This window comes from Mobula birostris, chromosome 28, assembly GCF_030028105.1.
Source record: "Mobula birostris isolate sMobBir1 chromosome 28, sMobBir1.hap1, whole genome shotgun sequence".
Classification (NCBI taxonomy): Eukaryota; Metazoa; Chordata; class Chondrichthyes; order Myliobatiformes; family Myliobatidae; genus Mobula; species Mobula birostris.
Genome location: NC_092397.1, coordinates 2638805 through 2647141, shown reverse-complemented (window position 1 = coordinate 2647141; position 8337 = coordinate 2638805).

Sequence of the window (8337 nt, the reverse complement as noted above, 5' to 3'; positions counted from 1 at the left end):
ACAGATGCTTGTAGCTTTCCTCAGGCAGCGAGAGCTGTGGGTGTCCTCCAGGGCTGGGAGCTGTGTCCCGATGATCTTTTGTGCGCTAGAGACGACCCGCTGAAGTGCTTTCCTGTCAGCTGCTGTACCACACAGAGATGTAGTACGTTAAGATGCTCTCTATGGTGCAGCGGTAAAAAGTCACCAGCACCTGTTCAGGTAGACCAGCTCTCTTCAGCGTCCTGAGGAAAAACAAGCGTTGCTGTGCTTTCTTAACTATTGTTGTGGTGTTGGTGGACCATGTAAGGTCTTTTGAGATATGTATTCCCAGAAACCTGAAACTGGACACTCTCTCCACCATCTCTCTACTGATGACAAGTCGAATCATTAAAGGTTTGAACATCAGCTCAACATGTACATTGAAACACAGTGAAAAGCGCCTTTTGCGCCAATGGCCGACACGGTCCGAGGACCTGCTGGCGGGAGGGGCCGCACTTCCAGCTGCAACGTATTTCGTGCCCACGTCACTAACCCTAACCGGTACATCTATGTACTGTGAGAGGAAACCCACATGGTCACGGGGAGAACGTGCAAACGCCTGACAGACAGCAGCGGGAATTGAACCCCCCGATTTTCCCGTCGCTGGCGCTGTGAGGAGTTACGCTCGCCACTACACTACCGTACGGCCGTTAATTTGATGCACACCAGCTGCTGAACGTGGAACACTCACTTGACCTGGCGATAGGGTGGATTGGGTGGAGGACGGCGAGTTACGGTGTGACTGGGCGTGTGCATTCTCCAAGTGAGGACCATGGTTAATGTGGCCTAATATCTGTTCCAGTATTTGTAACTTAGCACTGGCAACCCCTGTGTTTGTGGGGCCAAATAACCACGGTAGTGTCGCGGTTAACCCACACTACTGCGGCCAGGTGCTCACTTCCGGTGTACTTTCTTCCCGTCTCCTCCCACAATCCGGAGACCAACCGGTTAGTAGGTTAATGGGCCATTGTAGATTATCCTGGGCGTTAAATAGATGGGTTTCTGGGCCACGTGGGTCATTGGGCCAGGAAGGCCTGTTACCTGCTGTATCTTTGAATGAATAATGTTTCAGTCAAATCATTAAAGATTTAAAGATGAGCTTCATTTTTCACACGTGCATCATGAAGCGGGTCATTTTGTGCCAGGACCCAACACAAGTCACGGATGTGCTGGGGGCAGCCCGCAAGTGTCACCAGGCTTCTGGCACTGACGTAGCACACCCACGACTCGCGAACCCTAACCTATACATCTTTGGAATGTGGAGGAAACTGGAGCACCCGGAAGAAACCCACATGGTCACGAGGAGAGCGTACAAACTCCTTACGGACAGCAGTATAGTGAGGACTTGGTCTCAAGCTGCAGTCTGTGTGGAGGTATCCGGGAGAGAGGTGTTGGTGCCAGAGTCAGTGCTGCCATCTAGTGTTCGGTCAGCAGAAGACAAGCTGTATTGTGTTGGACTGTAGACTGCTGCAACATTCATGGACTTAGGGACTCAGACTATATTTTTTTGTGGGAGTGTACTTTACTGATATCTTGTGTGCCTTTATTTACTGAGATGCAGAGCAGAACAGGCCCTACCAATCCCTCGAGCTGCACTGCTCAGCAACACCCGATATAACCCCAGCCGAATCATGGGAAAACTTACAATAAACCTAACAGCCAGTCTGTCTTTGGACTGGGGGAAGAAACCAGAGCAAGCCCACGGTGTCACGGGTGACATACAAACTCCTTACAGACAGGGGTAGGTATTGAACTCGGGTTGCTGGTACTGTAAAGCATTGTGCTAACCACTTCATTGCTGTGCCTTCCTGCCTTGTGCTGTTGTGTGTGACTGTTGGTAATGTGTTTCACACCTTGGCCCTGGAGTAACATGGTTTCATTTGGCTGTATTCATGAATAACAAGTAAACTTAAAACATGAGCAAGTCAGCAAATCCAGAGCAACCACACAGAAAATGCTGGAGGAGCTTAGCTGGTCAGGCAGCATCTATGGAGAGGAGTAAGCATTTGGGCCTAGACCATTCTTCAGGACTGAGAAGGAAGGGGGGGGGGAAGACGCCAGAATAAAAAGGTGGGGGAAGGAGGTTAGCTGGAAAGTGATGAGTGAAGCCAAGAGGAGAGGAAAGGTCAAGGGCAGGAGAGGAAGGGATCTGATCGGAGAGGGGAGTGGACCATAGGAGAAAGGGAAGAAGGGGGCAGCAGGGGTGGTGTGATAGGCAGGAGGGAAGAGGTAAGAGTTTGGGGATTTTTTTTACTGGAAGAGAAAATTGATGCTCCTGCCCATGACATAAGACACAGGAGAAGAATTAGGCCATTCGGCCTGTCGAGTCTACTCTGCCAATCCATCATGGCTGAAGGGTTCATGGGGGTCGTGCCCACGATGGAACTGGCTGAGTCTACAAACCTCTGCATGGTTTTGTGACATAGAACATAGAATAGTACAGCACTTTACAAGCCCTTCGGCCCACAATGTTGTGCCGACCCTCAAACCCTGCCTCCCATATAACGCCCCACCTTAAATTCCTCCATATACCTGTCTAGCAGTCTCTTAAACTTCACGAGTGTATCTGCCTCCACCACTGACTCAGGCAGTGCATTCCACGCACCAACCACTCTCTGAGTAAAAAAACCTTCCTCTAATATCCCCCTTGAACTTCCCACCCCTTACCTTAAAGGCATGTCCTCTTGTACTGAGCAGTGGTGCCCTGGGGAACTGGCTATCCACTCTACCTATTCCTCTTATTATCTTGTACACCTCTCCTCTCATCCTCCTTCTCTCCAAAGAGTAAAGTCCTAGCTCCCTTAAACTCTGATCATAATGCATACTCTCTAAACCAGGCAGCATCCTGGTAAATCTCCTCTGTACCCTTTCCAATGCTTTCACATCCTTCCTATAGTGAGGCAACCAGAACTGGACACAGTACTCCAAGTGTGGCCTAACCAGAGTTTTAAAGAGCTGCATCATTACATCGCAACTCTTAAACTCTAACCCTCGACTTATGAAAGCTAACTCTCCATAAGCTTTCTAAAACTACCCTATCTACCTGTGAGGCAACTTTCAGGGATCTGTGGACATGTACCCCCAGATCCCTCTGCTCCTCCACACTATCAAGTATCCTGCCATTTACTATGTACTCTGCCTTGGAGTTGTCCTTCCAAAGTGTACCACCTCACACTTCTCCAGGTTGAACTCCATCTGCTACTTCTCAGCCCACTTCTGCATCCTATCAATGTCTCTTTGCAATCTTCGACAATCCTCTGCACTATCTACAACACCACCAACCTTTGTGTCGTCTGCAAACTTGCCAACCCACCCCTCTACCCCCACATCCAGGTCGTCAATAAAAATCACGAAATGTAGAGGTCCCAGAACAGATCCTTGTGGGACACCACTAGTCACAATCCTCCAATCTGAATGTACTCCCTCCACCACGACCCTTTGCTTTCTGCAGGCAAGCCAATTCTGAATCCATCGGAACTCAGACTAAAACTTTGTTGTTGTGAGGTGCCCCCGAGCAGTTAAAATCCATGAGCCATTAATCGCCAGACACTGATGAAGACTCTAGCAACTTGGAGCAATGTTACTAAGGGCTCTGTTACTCACACAGCACGAATCATATTGATGAATTTCTGAATTGGACGTTTGGTCATGAAGCAATCACTTTGACAGCACAAGACAGAGGAGCAGAATCAAGCCATTCGGCCCATCAAGCCTGCTCCACCATTCCATCATGGCTGTGGAGTTCACGAGGTTCGTGTCCCCGATCGAGCTGGCTGAGTTTACAAACCTCCGCGTGGTTCTGTGACCGGGTCAATGCACGTCATGGAAAAAAATCATAAAAATCACAAAATCGTGTTCGTGAACCACTCGAGGAACAATGAGGTGTTCGTGGACAACTAGAGGAACAATGAGGCAATGCTCATGGAACACTCGAGCAATAATGTGATGGTGCTTGTGTTCCACTCGAGGAACTGTGAGGTGTTAGTGGAACACTCGAGGAATAATGAGATAGTGGACCATTTAAGAAATAACGAGATAATGTTTGTAGACCATTCGAGGAACAATGAGGCAATGCTCATTGACCACTCAAGCAACAACGAGCCAGTTCTTGCGGACCATTCCGAAATTCTGATTGATGGTGGAGGGGGAAGTTGCACTGAATCGTTGTGTGTGTGTGTGTACCTCCCTCCTGCTGGTGGCAATGAGAACAGGGCACGTCCTGGATGCCGAAGGTCCTTAATGACGGATGCTGCCGTCTTGAGGCGGAGGTACTCGAAGACGTCCTCGGTCGCTGGCAGCGTTGTGCCTGTGAGGGCGTGGGCTGAGTCGACAGCCCTCGGCAGTTTCACTTTCCAATCCCGTGGGCTGGTGCCTCTATCAGATGGTGACGCACCTGGTCAAAATTCTCTTCCCCGTCCATCTACAGATGTCTCTGGTGACTCTTGCGAATGCTGCCGTCTGCTCCAGTCTATGTGTGCCTGAGACCGCATCACGGGCACCAGTGATCTCACTTTAAGGACTCTTTGCCTCATGTTCTAGTTATTTATTGCTATTTATTCATATTTGTATTCACACAATTTGTTGTCTTCTGCTCTCTGGCTGATCATTCATGGGTCCTGTTATAGTTATGATTCTGTCGACCTGCAGGAAACTGAATCTCATGGTTTAATATAGTGAGATGTGTGCACTTTAATAATAAACTTACTTAGAACTTTGAAGATCACAACATTCACCAAAAAAACATAGTTATACCCAATTTTCATAAGAAGGAACATAATTTGACGAGGAAGGTCTCCAAAAGCAGAAATATTTTGCCTGTTGGAGTGGGTTACAGTCTGAATACACTGCCAGGGCAGTTGCTGGATAAAATCTGCAGACACAATGTGCTGGGTTACACAAAGCCAGGGCAGACGTGATGGGCAGAATAGCCATCATCTTTATTGCTGCAGTAATTCAGTGGTTCCAGTCTGCAACTGTTACCACCGACGGTAAGTTTGTGAAGGGAGGACGGGACCTGCTGGTCACGTTGTTTCTGAAGGATCCTACTAGGATCAGAAGTGGAGAGAGTGAGCAGTTTCAAGTTCCTGGGTGTCAAGATCTCTGAGGATCTAACCTGGTCCCAACATACTGATGTAGTTATAAAGAAGGCAAGACAGCGGCTATACTTCATTAGGAGTTTGAAGGGATTTGGCATGTCAACAAATACATTCAAAAACTTGTATAGTTGTACAGTGGAGAGCATTCTGACAGGCTGCAGCACTGTCTGGTATGGAGGGGCTACTGCACAAGACCGAAAGAAGCTACAAAGGGTTGGTAAATTTAGTCAGCTGCATTTTGGGTGCTAGTCTACAAAGTAGCCAGGACTTCTTCAAGGAGTGGTGTCTCAGAAAGGCAACGTTCATTATTAAGGACCTCCAGCACCCAGAGCATGCCCTTTTCTCACTGTTACCATCAGCAAATGTTACTCCGCTATTTAAGAAGGATGGGAGGCAGCAGACAGGAAACTATAGACCTGTTAGCCTGACATCAGTGGTTGGGAAGTTGTTGGAATCGATTGTTAGGGATGAGATTACGGAGTACCTGGAGGCCAAAGCGAGCATGGTTTCCTGAAAGGAAAATCCTGCCTGACAAACCTACTGCAATTCCTTGAGGAAATTACAAGCAGGGTAGATAAAGGAGATGAAGCAGATGTGGTGTACTTGGATTTTCAGATGGCCTATGACAAGGTGCCGCACATGAGGCTGCTTAGCAAGATAAGAGCCCATGGAATTACAGGGGAGTTACTAGCATGGGTGGAGCATTAGCTGATCGGCAGAAAACAGAGAGGGGGAATAAAGGGATCCTATTCTGGCTGGCTCCCGGTTACTGGTGGAGTTCCACAGGGGTCGATGTTGGGACTGCTGCTTTTTACGATGTATGTCAATGATTTGGACTGTGGTATTAATGGATTTGTGGCTAAATTTGCCAATGATATAAAGATAGGTGGAGGAGCGAGTAGTGTTGAGGAAACGGAGAGCCTGCAGAGAGACTTTAGGGGAATGGGCAAAGAAGTGGCAAATGAAATACAGTGTTGGAAAGTGTATAGTCGTGCACTTTGGTGGAAGAAATAAACAGGCAGACTATTATTTAGATGGGGAGAGAATTCAAAATGCAGAGATGCAAAGGGACTTGTGTAGGATACTCTAAAGTTTAACCTCCAGGTTGAGTCGGTTGTGAAGAAGACAAATACAATATTGGCATTCATTTCTAGAGGTATAGAATATAAGAGCAGGGATAACCATATAACAATTACAGCACGGAAACAGGCCATCTCGGCCCTTCTAGTCCGTGCCGAACTCTTACCCTATCCCAGTCCCACTGACCTGCACTCAGCCCATAAACCTCCATTCCTTTCCTGTCCATATATCTATCCAATTTAACTTTAAACAACAACATAGAACCTGCCTCAACCACTTCTGCTGGAAGCTCGTTCCACACAGCTACCACTCTCTGAGTAAAGAAGTTCCCCCTCATGTTACTCCTAAAATTTTGCCCTTTAACTCTCAATTCATGTCCTCTTGTTTGAATCTCCCCTACTCTCAATGGAAAAAGCCTATCCATGTCAACTCTATCGATCCCCCTCATAATTTTAAATACCTCTATCAAGTCCCCCCTCAACCTTCTACGCTCCAAAGAATAAAGACCTAACTTGTTCAACCTTTCTCTGTAACTTAGGAGATGAAACCCAGGCAACATTTTAGTAAACCTCCTCTGTATTCTCTCAATTTTATTGACATCTTTCCTATAATTCGGTGACCAGAACTGTACACAATACTCCAGATTTGGCCTTACCAATGCCTTACACAAATTCAACATTACGTCCCAACTCCTATACTCAATGCTCTGATTAATAAAGGCCAGCAAACCTAAAGTTTTCTTCTCCACCCTATCCACATGAGTTTCCATCTTCAGAGAACTATGCACCATTATTCCTAGATCCCTCTGTTTTACAGCATTCTTCAATGCCCTACCATTTACCATGTATGTCGTATTTTGATTACATAGAAACATAGAAAATAGGTGCAGGAGTAGGCCATTCGGCCCTTTGAGCCTGCACCGCCATTTATTATGATCATGGCTGATCATCCAACTCAGAACACCGCCCCAGCCTTCCCTCCATACCCCCTGACCCCCGTAGCCACAAGGGCCATATCTAACTCCCTCTTAAAAATAGCCAATGAACTGGCCTCAACTGTTTCCTGTGGCAGAGAATTCCACAGATTCACCACTCTCTGTGTGAAGAAGTTTTTCCTAATCTCGGTCCTAAAAGGCTTCCCCTCTATCCTCAAACTGTGACCCCTCGTTCTGGACTTCCCCAACATCGGGAACAATCTTCCTGCATCTAGCCTGTCCAATCCCTTTAGGATCTTATACATTTCAATCAGATCCCCCCTCAATCTTCTAAATTCCAACGAGTACAAGCCCAGTTCATCCATTCTTTCTTCATATGAAAGTCCTGCCATCCCAGGAATCAATCCCAGGATTAGTCCTATCAAAATGTAGCACCTCACATTTTTCAGCATTAAACTCCATCTGCCATCTTTCAGCCCACTCTTCTAACTGGCCTAAATCTCTCTGCAAGCTTTGAAAACCTACTTCATTATCCACAACTCCACCTAACTTAGTATCACCTGCATACTTACTCATCCAATTTACCACCCCATCATCCAGATCATCAATATATATGACAAACAACATTGGACCTAGTACAGATCCCTGAGGCACACCGATACACACCGTCCTCCAATCTAACACACAGTTATCCACCACTACTCTCTGGCGTCTCCCATCCAGCCACTGCTGAATCCATTTTACTACTTCCATATTAATGCCTAACGATTGAACCTTCCTAACTAACCTTCCGTGTGGAACCTTGTCAAAGGCCTTACTGAAGTCCATATAGACAACATCCACCGCTTTACCCTCATATCTGTCTTAGTAACCTCATCAAAAAATTCAATAAGATTTGTCAAACATGACCTTCCACGCACAAATCCACGTTGACTGTTCCTAATCAGACCCTGTCTATCCAGATAATTATATATACCATCTCTAAGAATACTTTCCATCAATTTACCCACTACTGATGTCAAACTCACAGGCCGATAATTGCTAGGTTTACTCTTAGACCCCCTTTTAAACAATGGAACCACATCAGCGATACGCCAATCCTCCGGCACCATCCCCGTTTCTAATGACATTTGAAATATTTCTGTCAGAGCCCCTACACTAACTTCCCTCAAGGTCCGAGGAAATATCTTGTCCGGACCCAGAGACTTA